At 34.5% G+C, this 17083-nt stretch overlaps 1 protein-coding gene and 1 pseudogene across 1 annotated transcript in view; both read right to left on the reverse strand.

The window, feature by feature from the left end:
• Window positions 1–794: 794 nt before the first annotated feature.
• Window positions 795–17083, reverse strand: part of LOC103218594 (uncharacterized) — a 54124-nt gene continuing 37835 nt past the window's right edge. Inside the window, exons 3-5 of the transcript XR_491638.3 lie at window positions 14221–14337; window positions 4146–4178; window positions 795–917 (exon numbers count right to left, since the gene is read on the reverse strand). The gene's annotated coding sequence lies outside the window, so the exon portion shown is untranslated. The remainder of the gene's footprint in view (window positions 918–4145; window positions 4179–14220; window positions 14338–17083) is intronic.
• Window positions 7503–7881, reverse strand: LOC119622689 (10 kDa heat shock protein, mitochondrial pseudogene; annotated as a pseudogene).

The following is a 17083-nucleotide window of genomic DNA, read 5'->3' on the forward strand; positions in this document are numbered from 1 at the left end:
TAGTTTTTCTTTTTATTCTAACAAGTTTTCTTTGAAAAAGTATAAAAGAAACATACTAATATTTATGTGGAATTCTTTTTTCTGGAGTTTCTCCTTCCCCATCACTAAATAAAATATAAAAACAAATGAGAATATTTGCCAGCATTGTCAGCTATAGCTTATACCAGCAATTTCTTTGTTCTTTGAATTCGTACAAGTTACTATCCATATGATTCATGCATTTTCATGCCATATTATGAAGCATGTCTGTGCAAAGGTAGGCTTCATTAAAGTTCATTAATTATTTCTTAAATTAACAAGTTCAAATTATACAAATGGGAAAAATTTGTCATATCGAAGTGGACATCATAAGAGATGGCTCCCATGGATCTCACTAATCTACTTTGTGCCTTAACTTAAGCAGATTAGTAAATGTCATTGGCATGGATTTCTTCCATATATTTCCCCAAAACAAATAGTAAAAGATTAGATCAATATCAAATGAAAGATTAAAATAATACCAATTACATACAAGACAAAACAGGAACAAAGAACCTGTATGGCAGGTGGACTTTCAGAATTATCTGCAGGCCATTTCGATGATTAAATTGAAATGTGTGTTTTCTGAATATTTTCCAGAATCCCTTAGATTTCATATTCTAAAGAAACTTTGGGGATGCCCCATTGGGCCATAGGTATCCCAACTGGACAGCAAAGAAGACCGTATGCTTTGCTAATCCAGTTATTTCTAGTACCCTTAGAACTCAAAATTAATTAAAACCCCTGAATGAGACACAGAGCTCACAAATAGATGATGCTGAGCTTTTAATATGCAGATTTTAACAACAACACTTGAGAGAATAATGTTTGGACTGAGATGAGTCAAGAAGAATAAGCTCAATGATGCCTCCGTCTGAATCCATTTCTCCATCCAATATCTGGGAGGAAAACACAGAAGAAAGTAGTTCGACCAAGGCTTAAAAACTGATGCCTAACTTTTAAGTGACATGAGACTCATGCTTTCTTTTCCTTAGAGATGGAAGGGGTGCAGAAGGGAATAAAAAAAAGGAAAAGTTCTGGTTGCTTAGTGAAGGATAAAGAACATATGCTAATATTATCAACTGCATAACTATAGAGGTTCCATCTGTCCTGTCCATTCCTTCATTCTCAGTGTGTGACATATAGTGGGCATCCAATGAATGTTAATTGAATGAATAAATAATTGAAATCAGGTGATATATATGCGGAATTTCTTCTAGTCAGAGAACGGATGAGGAGATCATGTTGCCCCATACTTACTTATGCTTTAGATTGTGGAGGTGAATTGAAAAATACAGGGTCAATCATAAGAGGATGTGTGTACCTCAGGCCACATCTACAGGTACCACAGCACTTCATAAGATCCCTGCAGTCATAATCATTTATACAAGGAACCCCAGAACAACAGGTGGAAATCTTAGATTGTTGCTTAGAGGCCCGTTTGCCCAGATGGGATCTAAATTTCTTTTGACTTCAGTCTTGACTGCGGCTCTGTTGCTTTGTGTCAAAAGATTCTATAAATTCAGGACATGTACCTGGCTTGCCCTCAACTACGAAAGAAAAAAGGAATTGTGAGCTTTTTACCTTCTCTTATTTGTACCAGGAATTTAATTTCTTTAAAAGATATGTCTATAATCTCCTAATTATGCTCTTCTGTTAGCTGATTTTGCTCCTTAAATCATGTTTTAAAAGCACTATAAAGCACTATCAAGTATATTTTTAAGGTATCATTATGAACTGGCTGTTAGACTAAATCCAACCTGATTATTATAATACTTTGATATATATTATGTATGGATTACATATATTTATAAAATATATATTTGAAATATTTATATACATAATTGGAAAGTATATATTCCGAATATATATAGATTTAGTATATGTATGTTTATTTGGAATATACACATTTGAAATAAATTGGGGTCAAGGAATTACTTATACAATATGGAAAGATGTTCAACTCATGTTTTTCTATTTTAATAGAACTTTATTGCAGTGCTATGTTAAAATAGTTTCATACATGTACACATTTTTTTAAACTACCAGGTGTGTTCAAATGTAGGCTTACTTGGAATGTAGTATAGGACATCTAAATTGCAGATGATCAGCAGATACAGACAGCTTTTATTCATTTATTTATTCCCTTATATGTATTGGGTGCCTACTGTGTATTCCAGAGTTGTCAGCACTCCAGATACAGTAGTAAATAGAAAAAACAAAAAAGTTCTATTTTGGAGTGGACAAGATAGACAATAAAGATAAACTAGTAAAATTTACAGTATATTAGACAAAGATTACTGCTAAAGAGAATAATTAAATTCAAGGAGATTCCTAAAAGTACCTTGCAATGCTAAGGGTCCCTAATTCTTTAACCCTAGTTATGTAATCTACAAAAATTAGTTATTTTCAGAAGTTTTTGCACACTGTGTATGTTATCTGCTCACACTTACTGTCATTCAAGAAACACTGATCAAATTTCACTAGGACTAACAGGAATAGCTTTCTTCCTTTACATGAGGTCAATTAGGTTACAGGCTTCTTATTAAAATGCAAATAAATATCATCAGTAATTAGTAAATGACAGGAAGCATTATAAACGTCCATAATTATTCTATGCCATTATAACACTATAGAAAGTTAAGAAAATTTAACATATGAATATATTAACTCCTGATGTTCCTTATACCATAGACTTGGAAACACTGTACATAAGAGAAAAGAGTAAATATATAGTGTCACAGGCCAGAGGCAGGAGGATTACTTGAGCCCAGGAGCTCAAGATGAGCCTAGGCAACATAGCGAACCCTGTCTCTACAAAAAATACAAAATTAGCCAGCTGTGATGGTGTGAGCCTGTAGTCCCAGTTACTTGGGAGGCTGACATGGGAGGATCACTCAAGTCCAGGAGATCAAGGCTGCAGTGAGCTGTCATGGCACCACTACACTCCAGCCTGGGTGACAAAGTAAGACTCTGTCTCTCAAAGAAAGGAAAAAAAAAGAAAAGAAAAGAAAAGAGGAAAGAAGAAAAGAAAAGAAAAGATACACACACACATACACAGAGAGATACATATAATCTGTAAATTAAACAATAAATAAAACTAATATGGTTGTCTGAATTGACTTCCTAAAAAAGATAAAGGAAAAATAGTAGAATTATAGAATTAACCAAGTATTAATTTCAGCTTAAAACTGAATTTTTCTTTTTTCTATAACCCTTAGTTTACTTTAATAGGAGAGTAACAGAATTGGAGCAGCTTACAATCCTTTTCATGGAGGAGCTATACATATTACAATGTCTTCTTTCATCAGTCTGTTTAATTCTGGAAAAAAATTGATAAAATGTCCTGCATAGCTAATTTTTCTGTGACATTTTCTTTCACTATGAGTTTGTTCAATCCTGTCAATTACCCTGTGGGTAATTATTCTCCAGCTCTTGCTTGTTTATCAGATGATAGTGATGTCTCTTACCTTCCTTTCCCTCACTCCCTCTTTGCTACGTGTTCCATGGTCGCAGTTTCAGGTGGCAGAATGACATTATGTTACATTACTTTTGCACATTGCACAATGTACTCAAGTCAGTCCCTGATCTGAGAGTAAAAGTAAATAAATATAACTCTGCCCTTTATTTTCCACTTCATTATCTTCTCTGGCAGGCAGCGCTAGCCCAACTTCTCTTTCTCCTCTTCTTTGCTAATAGAACCCTGATTTTGTTCAGGGGAGTAATGTGCCCAGTGGATCTCAACTGGAAGCATTTTGGAAATCTTTGCTGGCCAATCTGGCTGTCACAGCACTGCAGCTCCCTAACTGTATTCAGTAAGTGAGGCAAGGCTGCTGGGTGTCCTGCAATGGGTGGAGCACCCCCAAAGGAAGACAGAGGAGCTGAAATACAGGAGCCTGTCTACCTCCAGACTTCCCATTATACACAAAAATGAAACTGCTATTTGTTTAAGCTACAGTTAGTCAAGAATTCTATTACTTACAGCTTAACATAATTCTCAGTGATAAGCCCTCCAGTCATGAACATCAGGCCTCTATTTCATATCATTCACCAAAAAGATGCAGTAAATCTCGTATTCCACTTAGGGAAACAAATGCTAGAAGAAAAAGAGATAACCAGGATCTCACCTTGCCATTGAGCATCCTGGTCTTGCCAGACACCTAAGGGAAATGGAGAATAAAGTATAAAGTAAGTGCTCCCTTCTTGCTCAAACATCTTCTTTTAGCAAATTCTAAAGTGACTTGATAATATGTTGTTCTCATTCTAGGGCAATTACTATAAGTAAGTGATTGGAAAACAAAGTGGCTCTTTTCTATTTGCCATACTACAGCCATTTGTCATGTATCATCTCAGTGAATATGTAGCATAAAATTACGCTTGATATAAATATTCTTTGTTATTGATTTTTCACTGTTCAATAGGAATATTATTTTGTCAACTATTTCATGTACTTGTAATATGGCAGAATGGATTCTTCTTCATCACAAACCCAGTCCCTCATTTATAAGTAAACAGAATAAGGATTTTCAAAAGAAAAAAAATATTTTTTAAGTTTTGGATGATTTTAGATTTCAGAGTAGTTGCCAAGATAATAGAGAGTGCCTGTTGACCTTTCCCTTACCTTCCTTTTATGTTTGCATCTTACGTAACCATGGTACAACTATCCAAATGAAGAAGTTAGCAGTAGTAGAATATTCTTAACTACACTACAGATTTTGTTTGAATTTCCTGCTTTTCCACCAATGTTCATTTGCTGTTTCAGGATTCCATGCGAGACCCACACTGCATTATTTCTAACTTCTTAGTCTCCTCCAATTTGTGAGATTATCACAGTCTTTCCTTGTCTTTCATGACCTGTATATCTAAGAAGAGTCCTGGTCAGCTGTTTTATAGAATGTCCTTCAATTCATGTTTGTCTGATTTTTTTATAGCTAAACTGCAGTAATGGATTTTGGAAAGAGTACCACAGAGGTGAAGAGCCCTTCTCCTTGGATCACATCAGGGGGTGCCTGATATCACTGTGTCTTGGTACTTACTGACGATGTTAACTTGATTATTTATTTAAGATGGTATCTGCCAGGTTTCTTCACTGTAAAGTTTCTACTTTTTGTTGTCTATATGTAAACGGAGTTTTTAAAAGTGACTAAACACTAGGTCAAAGATAGAACATGTCTACCTCTAGGATATTAGCAAGGATTAACCTTTGCAGTGAAAAAGTGTGACTTGCTTTCAGATCCTCCATCTGAAGACAACAGGTAGGGAAGTTATGGGAGCCCTGCCCTCATCCCTTTTACTGGCCAGTGGCCATTGACTTGCCATGAGTATTGGCTACTAGCAACTCACAGCTACCTCATTCTCTAGGTAACTACCCTTAGCAGTGGCTCTCTAGCATGAAGGTATAAAAGTCTGGCCTCCTTGCCTCAACTGAGACTAACTCTGTGGAGCAATAGGTGTTTCAGACTTTTTCTAAGCTAGTCTGCACGTGAGACCACATTTTGCTTAGCCTTATTCCTTATCTACCCTGCTTACTAAATCCCCTCTCTGGGAGAGCTCTCAATAAATATTTTTTAAAAACAGTCCCATTTAAGGATTGGCTTCTGAAGAATCTGACCTAACACAATACATGACTTGGAGTTATTTCCCTCTCCACCTTCACATGCAGGATCCAAGACTGCTTTTTTCTCCCTACTCAACAGTGGAGCCCAGCAGTAGAACCACTCATCGGAATCAAATGCAAGAAGAGACAAGTGGTGGCAGTGGATAAGTTGAAAGGATAGAAGGATGAGCCTGAAAAGGATTCAGAGGGGAAGCCGCCTGCCATCTGCCTTGGGTGTTCTCAGTATCAGGAACTAAAACCTTAAACCTTGGATGGAAACTCAAGAAAAAGATGTGCATGCCCCAAAGCCCATCACATTATGAAATCCATATTGGCTGGATTATGTTTCTTGAACTCGAAGAAAAAGATTGAGAAAATAGTCTGTGGACTCCTGTACAGAAAACTGACTGGCTGACAGATCTTTTGGTGGCAAAATTCTGGAGGATGCCACCATATAAGGAAGAGACTAAGGAAGAAGAACTAATAAAATTAAATAGCAACAACCTAACAGCTAACAACAAATTTAGAAGAGGCTAATGCCACCACACCTTACTAGAAGAGAGTTTCCAAAGGAGTAGGATGAACAGCAGTTAGTGTCAAATGCAAGCTCATTTTGATACTCATTGAACTCATTGAAACTTTGAAAGCTAGTTTCAACAGAAAGGTGGCATTGGTGACCAAAATCCTGTTGACTGGAGAGTAATTAGAAAGTGGATTCTACAAATCAAGGATTATTTTTCAAGAACTGAGTGAGCTGATATATAATTGGCTTGAGGATTAGGAAGGATTCATTTTTCTCTTTAAATAAAGGAAGATATGACTAGGAGGAAAGGGCAGATGCCAAGATAAGAGGTAAAATTAGATGTTAGAATTATCTAGTTTTATCTAGATAAGTATATAGAATTCTGAATAATTATTTAGAATTATTCTGGATAATTATTTAGAATTATTCTGGATAATTATTTAGAATTATCTAAAATCTAAGGTAACTAGAGTTAGGGAGAGTTAAACTTATAAAATACTAAGCATAATGCTTAAACCCTGGTTTCTCATGATGATTTCCTTGAAAGAAAGAACTTGTAATAATTTGAGCTAGTTTTCATCATATTGTGATTATGCTTCTGAATGTATTATCGTTTTATTGTCACTCGTGATGCTAGGGTGTCACCTTGTGGTAAATGTAAGTATAGCTTTGATGCAACCCACTTTATACATCATCTTATTTCTAGATATCAATTACAACCATTTTCATGGTCCTTTTATTTTATTCTTAATGTGGCTTCCTACTTTAAGTTTATTTTTAAGCAATATATAAGATTGAAAATATATAAGACCAAATATAGGATGTAAATTACAGAAAAGAATATTAGATAAACTAACAAGAATGAAAAAAATAGGTTCTTAAAACTAAATACATGATTTTACAATTTAGCTGAAAACTTTGTAATGACACCTAAGGTTGACTTGTAAATATTTCAACTTTTAAATTATGTTTTATATTATTTCTATGTGAAAAAAAGTGGTACTTTTTAAAATAATGAAATCCATAAGGATGGAGAGGTTCAAATGATACATTTACAATAGTTATTATTAATCTTATTCCAAGCACTACTTTTTTATATGTTCATTGCAATAGCACGACATATAATAGATGCAAACATAACTATGAAAAAATAATTCAATCGAGTATACTCCATTCTTGCTCATTTCTGACTCCTTTAATTCTCTTTTTATTTGATTCTAATAACTTAGTCATTATTATTTTTGCCATTATTTATGATTAGCTTAGTGTAAAAGAGAGACATATAAATTATTTACATGATGAAAAATTTCAGAACTTCAGTGGAATAGGAAGCTTCGTGTTGATGCCATTTCAACAGGATTTATTTCAGTCTACATACTTTCCAAGAATGTCGCCATCTCTAAATGAGAACTAATCCCTGTCATCTACTTTGGTGCCTCCATATTCTGGAAGAAGAACGTTATTTCCAAGGTTCACACGAACTGACTGAATCTCTCCACTCTTTCTTTAGAGCCTGATCCAACAGCTACTACTGTGGCTGCCAATACTTTTCCTTGAGATTTTTCTGGAAGCATAATGGTTCCTTTGGTTACAGTTTCGATGGCACACCTTTCAACCAATACTTGGTCAAAGAGTGGAAGTAACTTTCTAAATGCTTGCCCTGCCATGAGCCCCTCTATCGCTGACTTTTACTCTGCTTTCATATAGTACTGCAAGGAGAGACCCCGTTCGTCATTATCCTAATCCTGCGGGTCTACGGAATGTGTATCACTTGTTTGTATAACATAATCTATCAGTAAAAACGTTGAATTTAGTACTTCTTTTAGGTACTACCTTACTAAGTATATTTGAGCCTTACTCTCCCATGAAGATGGTCTGCTACCTAAAGGCAGTAAGTCACATCACATGTTTCTTTTGTACCCTCTGCATAATAGGTTTTCAGTAAATACATTTTTAATTTAAAATGAATAAGTTGAAGAAGGCTTATCTCTACAATTCTATAGAAAAAAATAACTTCTTTAATCAATTTAATTAGCATTCTAAAATTGTATTTTAATTGACCAAAGTGACAAGTGTATAACAAGAAATTGTCCTTTGATTATTTCAATTAGCTATTAGAAATGCTACTCAAAATAAGCTAAATCTCTCCCTGAAATTTCAATACCACATGATTAAAATAATAAGGCAAGACTCTTAAGAAAGGATAAGAGAAATCTTAGAAATGTTAGTGTGTAGTTGTTGTTAATCTGTACTACTGATTAGAAGAACTGACATCGTACGTAACTGATAGAGAAATCAATAGACTTAAAAGACAAATATGAAATGGAATCATGATTTAACAAGTCATATGCTGAGTAGATTGTCTAGTCAGTTGTTATGTTGGAATTAGGGTTGAAATCTTAATTCTGTTACATCTTATTCTCTATGGTCTTGGGAAAAAGAAAGGAAAAACATGACTGAAGTGAAAAAGACAGTCTAGTTGCTAACACGTCTCAAAACTTTATACCTGTCATCGTATCAGACTTATCATTTTCTTGGTTTTGAACTTCTTCCTGGGTTGTGCTCAAAGCCAGCAAGGTAGATGAAAGAAAGAAAGAAAGAAAACATCTTTAAATCAGACTTATACTTCCCCCTCTGCTGGAGAAATTTGGGGATCCTCACTTATACGGCTTATAGAGAACAATAACAGCATTGCTGCTACCCAGGAATGGCCTCTGGAGTTTGAGGCGGCTTTTACCGGAACATTCCCTTCATATGATTTACCACCTATTTCATGGTGTTCTATGTTACTAACAATTGTCAAATGATATATGGATTCTGCTGTCTTCCTTAACTATGACAAGAATGACAAACAACAAAAGGTTAAGATAACACAAATATAATTGCCTGCTGGCCCAAAAACTCTTCTGGGAAAGAATCTAGGAGAACTTTCTGATTTCTCAGTAGAAAAAGAGTCACAAAGGAGCATCAGAGAAAGCATCTATAATGTAGAGACCCACATTAACGTATAATATCTAATGTAAGATTTAATTTAGTTCATAGATATTAAATTTAAAAATAAAGATGGATGACACCTTATGCATGCCCTTAGCAAAAAATGTTGGAAGTGAGATGTTAGAAGTTGCATAGAGGATCCAGAGAACATGTGGTGAACAATGACATTTTTTCACAGCACCTTGAAAGGAAAATTAAGACAAACTTGCCTCCACAGAAGGAAATTAGGAAGTAAAAAAAAAAAAAAAAATGTTGCTTCTCACATAAACACAAAAGGTCAAATCTAATGATTTCCATGAACTCAGGACTTGACTCCTCCATTTATTACCTTTTTGACCTGGAGCATTATTAAAACTGAGAGAACTGAATTAATCACTTTCTAAAGACTTATGCTTGTCTTAAACGCTTCATATCCGGGGAAAAAAAAAAAAGGTTTCTCATGGTAGAAATTGATACTTTATCAAATTGTCTATGAAAAATTACAAAAATAAAAAAGACTATTTTAAAAGCAGGGGAAAGGCTTGATTGAGAGAATACACCCAAAGAAGAAAACTTCCCTTAAGTAATGGAACACAGGGGTTAAGTTTTATGTTGTGAAGTCAGATACAGTGTCAAAATCTGTCTTCATCGCTTACTGGCTGTGTAATTAGAGCAAACTAATTAACCTCTGTAAGCTGCATTCATTCTCTTTGTCTATAAAAGAGAAACAGTAATTAACTCATATCATTTTGTGATAAATAACATTACACATATAAAGTTCTTACCTTGGTACATTCATAAATATTCAATAAATATTAAAAGTGATAATGATGAACGATATGGGTGTTCCTTAGAATGCACGCATTTCTTCTTTGGGATATTTACAGCAGGATGAAAGAAAAGATTGCCTGCCACATACTGACAGCATGTATTAGTATATGGAGGGTGAGAGTGAGTTAGTAAGAGAGCCAAGTAGAAGGTTAACACCAGAGACAGGATCCAAGGCACTGGCAGCCACGTCTTTGGCATGCGGGAGGAAGACATTGGCAGAAAAGAATCAGAGCTATTACAGAGAGGAGGCAAGATTGCGGCCAATTATCTTTTTATTTCTGTCTTTTATACAAGATAAGGGCAGAAATTAGAAAACAAATAGGCAGTATCAAAGAGAAAGTTGAGAGCTGTATAGTATTCAGAATGAGATGTGGAGAGACGGTGGTGGGGCACAGGAGCACACTGCAGAAATAACAGTAGCTGCAGTGAGAAGTGACCAGATGATGACTGTAGTATTTTTTAAAGTAACACAAAAGTAGTCTTATCAGGGAACAGAACAACAGTTATTATAAACATAGATGAATTTCACATTATTATCCCTCTACTGTCTTAAGCCCTTAGGTGAGTTTCTACAAGTATATTATAGCCTTATCCAAATATCTACTTTGTATTTTCAACTTTTTTATTTGCCCTGACTCACACAATTTAGACAGGAAGACTATTAGAATTTCAGTTTGGGAAATTTTAAAAGCTGTCTACTTCAAAGCAATATGAAGGGAATAAGAAGAACAGTCGTAGAAGTTGGGGAAAATCATTAGCTCAGCTTGGCACTCTGTTTATCCAAAGCCAAGTTAAAGTGCATTGAACTTCAAGAGAAGAGCTTTAATTCCCTTTGGATTTGTGTGAGGCTTGGAATCTTTCATTTCTAAAATGAATCCTCAAAATTCCATCTCCTGCTGTTCCCTCAAGGGCTCCATCTAGTGATGCAAATTTGAGAAAGAGCAGTATGTTCTATTCACGGGTAAACGTGGGCTTCTAAACTGACATCTACCATTTGTGTCGTCTTTACAGAACAATATTGTTTGCAGGTGAAAACAATATTGATGTAGGTGAAAAATGTATCTATGGTATCATTAAAACCGGTTATCTCCCAATAGATATAGCTCTTTTATTTTCTCCTTTAAAACCTAAATTTTTATTAATCTAACTTTATAAAACTAAACTTTATCTTAAAATAATGAAGCAAAAAATATCAGGGAAACTTTTTTTCCCAAATCCTTAACTTGAAAATGAGGAGAGTGAAGTGAAGCCCAGAGTGTTTTAATGACTTTCTCAAGTACTTCTTACTCATTATGGGAGAAGAATCCAAAGTAAAACTTGGGTTTTAATTCTTGAGGTTGCTTTCTTTTCATGTGCCATATATATTCATGATAATTTGAAATAGATGTTATATCAATGACTTTGAAAGACTTCCTTGAATAAAAGCTTATTACCTTTGCTTTGTACCTTCCATTTTAAAGTAGTAAACCTCCATCACAGCCCTTTGGGAATTGGTGGGTATACAGAAATAATCAGTGAAATGTTACCTATCCCTCAATATTAAATTGAGTCCTACAGGGATGCTAAAACACAAAAACAGGGAGATAAAGGAAAAACATTGTTATCTTTATTATTTTATTGTTATGGATTATTTATGATTGATAGCTTTATTCTCAATGACGTAGAATGTGCCTCCTCATTACAGAAGGTTTCCAGCACAGGATTTAGAGAAAGCTCCTCAGTCAGATTTCCACCGGTTGTTGAGATTGGCAGGAGAGTTAGATATTCCAGGAAAGGGAAAGGTTAAAGCACAAAAGTCAATAACACTAAGTGGAACAGCAAGAGAAACACTAACAAACACTAACAGCCGTCTGATATTCCTGATCGAGAGAGGAATTTTCTTAAAAAGCATGATATTATTCAAACTTTCTTTACATGATGTTAATCCATGTTAGGCATCAGTCCTTATATACAAGGGTGAAATATTTAAGCTTGTTTTGCTTTTTCCTCTTAATACTTACACCACACAGAGCTTCTGAGAGTTTTCTTAGGGTCAACCACAATATCAGTCAAATAAGAAATAGAAAGTAAAGGGACCGTGATTATTTTTGTTGGTTAACAAAATGTATTGTTTGAAAAGATTAGAATTTTGAGAGAAAATAGTTTCTTTATTGAGGTCGGTGCCCATTTAAATGAGGTATGCTGAGCTTCCTGATATATCTTCCTATTTTATTAAACAAATAATCTATAGATCTAAAGTCTTATTTCTCATAAGTTATAGTTTCCCTTTATGAAAACACCTAGAACCAAAGGTATGCAGGAACAATGCAAGAGCATCTAACAGTCTGTTCTCCTGCCTTAAAATGGTTACATGTCTCCCTGCTAACTCAGATATATTTATAATATCTTTACAACATATAAATACATAGATTATTCACTCTCTTTTACTCTGGAATAAACAAACTTCATTATGGAACATTGCTCAGATTCCTTTATCTATTGTTAATTCTTCATGATGCCATAGTAAGGTTTAATTTCAAAAAGTTACATGTAATGTTTACATATTACATTTTGGATCAAGCACAATTTATATTTAATGGCCTCACTTCATTTTCAATAGGTCAGGATTGGTTTAATGGAGAATGAAAAACAAGATCCTACAAAGTGGAATAATTGATCTAGTAGGAGCTATTTGCAAAACTTATTGAGAGGTGGCCTCCAAAAGTGTCCTAGGAAATCATAAAAATAGCAATTGACACCAACAGAGCAGATCATAAAGAAGATATTTGCATCACAAGTCTTTAAGAAGGGCTATAGCAGAAATTAGAAAGAACCCTTACAAAGCAATAAGAAATGTGAGACAACCATTCAATAATAGGCAAATAATTTGAGCAGACACTTCACAGAGCAGTAAATTGACATAGCCAATAAACACAAGAAAAGATATTCAACTTTGTTAGTCATTATGTAAACAAAATGAAAACAATTAAGTTAAATATGGTTTAGGAAAAAAAAGTAAAGTCACATCTGCAAAAAATCTTAGAACACCAGAGGCCAAGTCCACTGCTTCAGAATAGGATTTGGACTACAGAGCTATATCTGCTTCCTTTGAAGTAGGCAATATACTCATGGCCTGCGAAATTTAGAAGCCATAAAAAAGCACTTTTTGGGGAAGAAGAGAGCTTACAGAAAGGGATATATTGTTCCTCACCTGGATCTGGGGGCACAGACTTTGCTCCAAAAACATCAAGAGTTCAGTTTAAGAATAAACTAACAGAGATGTTCTTTAGATCTCATAAGCAGTTACACAGTTTATTTATATGTAAAATTTTACCAAGCTATATAATTAAGATATGTGCTATAGTGTATATAGGTTATGCCTCCATTAAAATGAAGAAGTGAGCCAATTAAACTCTTCTAGTGGACAGGACCCATACGCATAAAGAATTTTGCTATATTTTTTCAGTGAAATATCATACGAGGCTAGATCCCATGGCCCAGGATCCAGGCTGGCCCACATGGACTCAGACTCCAGGTCTGCCTCGCTCTAGACTGGTTCCCATGGCCCCAGAGTCCCAGCCAGCCCCTGGAATCCCACACTACAGATTTACTTTAACAAACCCAGGGTCCAGAACTGCTACAGTACATTCCAATACCAGACTGGCCCCATGGACCCAAGCTCCAGGACCACTGCTATAGATCCAGGCTCCAGGACAGACTTTGTGGATCCAGGACCAAAGACCCAAGCCTACTATTATATCATGGACCCAGGTCCCAGTCCCACTGCAGCTTCCAACTGGCTGCTATGGATCCAGGCTTCAGGCTGGTCTTTGTGGATCCCACCTCCAGGCCTGCTTCTGCGGACCCAGACAAAAGGTCCACCGCAGTAGACCATGGTGCCTGGACAGCTTCTGTTTTTCCAGGTGTCAGACCTGCTCAACATTAATCCAAACACCAAAGCCGTCTCTCTAGAAATTCTTTTACATGGCCCACACAGAATCTCTAGATAAACTGACTGGTGCAGGGTTTTCCCTGCTGTAGCCAGTCTATAAAGGCTGGAAAAGGTACCTGCTCATCAAATGCACAAACTCTAGGGAAATAGAGATCTATGAGTTACCTGTAAAAGAATTCAAAATAATCATCTTGGTCAGGTACAGTGGCTCATACCTATATCAGCACTTTGGAAGGCCGAGGTTGTAGAGTCACTTGAAGCCGGGAGTTTGAGACCAGCCTGAGCAACACAGCAAGACCCCTTCTCTACAACTTTTTTCTTTAATTAGCTGGCCATAGTGGCACTCACCTGTAATTCCAGTTGCTCAGGAGGCTAAGGTGAGATGATCACTTGAGCCCAGGAGCCTGAGGCCACAGTAAGCTATGATCATGCCACTTTACTCAGCTTGGATGACAGAGCAAGATCCTGTTTCAAAAAATAACAGTAATCATTGTCATTAACACCATCTTAAAGAGGCTCAGTGAGAACAAGAGGACACAAATATACAACTAAGCAAATATTAGGAAAATAATACATGAATAAAATGAAAAGTTCCAAAAAAAATGGAAACTATTAAAAGTAAAATCAAATAGAAATTTTGAAGCTGAAGGACATAAAGATTGAACTTAAAAATATCATAGACTTCAACTACAGACTTCATCAATTAGAAGAAAGAATCTGTGAGCATAAAGACATGTCATCAGAAATTATCCAGTTATAGAAACAAAAAAAAATGAAAAGGAGTGAAGAAAATCTGCTGAATTTATAGTACATCATCAAGAGAGTCAATGTATGCATTATAGGAGTAACAGAACGAGAAAAGAAAGAGAAAAAGCAGAAAGTTTACTTAAAGAAATAATGGCAAAAATCTTCCCAAATCTGGAGAGAGAAATTAATGTATAGATTCATAAAGCCAAAAGTAACAAAATAGACTAAATACAAAGAAATCTTCACAAGACATATTATAATTAAATTATCAAAAGTCAAAGACAAAAAGAAAATTTTGAAAGCAGAAAGAGAAAAGTAACACATCACATATAAGGGAACCCCAAAAACACTTTCAACAAATTTATCAGCAGAAACCCTGAATCCAGACGAGAGTGGAATAATTTATTCAAAGAGCTAAAATTTTTAAAAAGTGGCAACCAAGACCACTATACCTACTAAGACTGCCCTTCAGATATAAAGGAGAGGGAAATATTTTCCCAAACAAAAGCTATGGTAGTTCATCATCACTACACCTGCCTTACAAGAAATGCCAGAGAAAATTTTTAAAGTTGAAAGGAAAGAATTCTAACTATAAACGTAGAAACATATAAAGCTATGTAACTCACTGTATAAGTCTACTTTTACAAGTATGTTACAGTGCAAATAAAAATTTATTAAATTATGCAGCACCAATCCACATAATTTAAATCATTTTATTGCACAATTTGATTTTTAATTATATTCATTTCTTTTCTGTTCATTCTACTAAAATTGTATATCACTTAGTTCTTATGACGGATAAAAGTTAAAGCAGTCATTATGCATTTGGCAAAACCCATAGAATTGTACAATGCATAGTGAATCCTAATATAAAATAGGAACTTTAGATAAACAATAGTGTGTCCATATTGATTCATCAATTATAACAAATGTGCCACACCAACACAAGATGTTAATATAAAGGTAACTGTAGGGATGGGAGATGAATATATAGGATCTCTGTACTTTATGTTCAATTTTTCTGTAAATCTAAAACTGCTCTAAGAAACAGAGTCTATTAACTTTAAATAAATAAATAAAAATAAAATAAAACTCACTTTAGGAAAAAATATAGTGAAATTTATATACTCTAATATAATGGTAGTGCATAAATAGCCTTCAAATCTAGTATAATAAAATACAAAACTATAGGTACAATAATTTGTTAATAGATATAACAATAGATAAATTGTTAATATATATCTATTATATGGATATAATAGGTATATATTATATAATAGATATATAGATTCACAATAATAGATTTGTTACTAGATACATTTAAAATGTAAATTGTGGCATCAATAACATAAAAACTGGGAGGGGGAGGAGAAGTCAAAGTATAGAATTTTTTAATGTTGTCAAAGTTAAGTTGTTATGAGCTTAAAATAGATTATTATACTATAACGTGTTTTATGTAAGCCTCATAGTAACCACAAAGAAAAAAAATCTATAATCAGTACATAAAAGACAAAGAGAAAGGATTGAAAGTATATCACTACAAAAATACCATCAAATCACAAAAGAAGACATCAAGAGATGAAGAATGGAACAAAGGGACCACACACTAATCAGAAAACAATTAACAAAATGGCAGCAGTAATTATTTACCTATCAATAATTACTTTGAGTGTAAATAGATTGAATTCTACAATCAAAAAGCTTAGAGTGGCTGAATGAATTAAAAAACACAAAATTCAACTACGCACTGCCTACAAGATACTCACTTTACCCTTAAGAACACATACAGGTTGAAAGTGAAGGAATGGAAAAAGATATTTCATGCAAATGATAACTAAAAAAGAGCAGACATGACTATATTTATGTAAACAAAATAGGCTTTAAGTGAAAAACTGTGGGTAGAGACACAGAAGGTCATTATATAATCATTAAAGAGTCCATTCATCGAGAAGATTTAATGATTGTAAAATGATATGCACCCAAGATCAGGGCACCTAACTGTAAAGCAATTATTAGCAGAACTGAAGAGAGAAATAACAATACAATAATAGGAGACAGCAATACAATAGAAGGAGACTTTAATACCTTACTTTCAACAATGGAAAAAGCTTACAGGCAAAAAATCATTAGGGATAGGGAAACCAGCATATCTAAATAACACTATAGACCGAATCAACCTAATAGACATATCTAGAACATTCCATCTAACAGCAGTAGAATATGTATTATTTTCAAGTACACATGAAACATTTTACATGGTAGATCACATGTTAGGTCAGAAAACAAGTCTTAACCAATTTAAGAAGACTGAAATCATATCAAGTATCTTATCTGACCACAATAGCGTGAAACTAGAAATTAATAACAGTCAAAACATTGGAAAACTCACATAATGTGGAAATTAAACAACACACTCTTGCACAGCAAATGGGTCAAAAAGTATATTAAAAGGGAAGTCTTAACC

The sequence above is a fragment of the Chlorocebus sabaeus genome, chromosome 11 (genome assembly GCF_047675955.1).
Source record: "Chlorocebus sabaeus isolate Y175 chromosome 11, mChlSab1.0.hap1, whole genome shotgun sequence".
In the NCBI taxonomy this organism is placed as follows: Eukaryota; Metazoa; Chordata; class Mammalia; order Primates; family Cercopithecidae; genus Chlorocebus; species Chlorocebus sabaeus.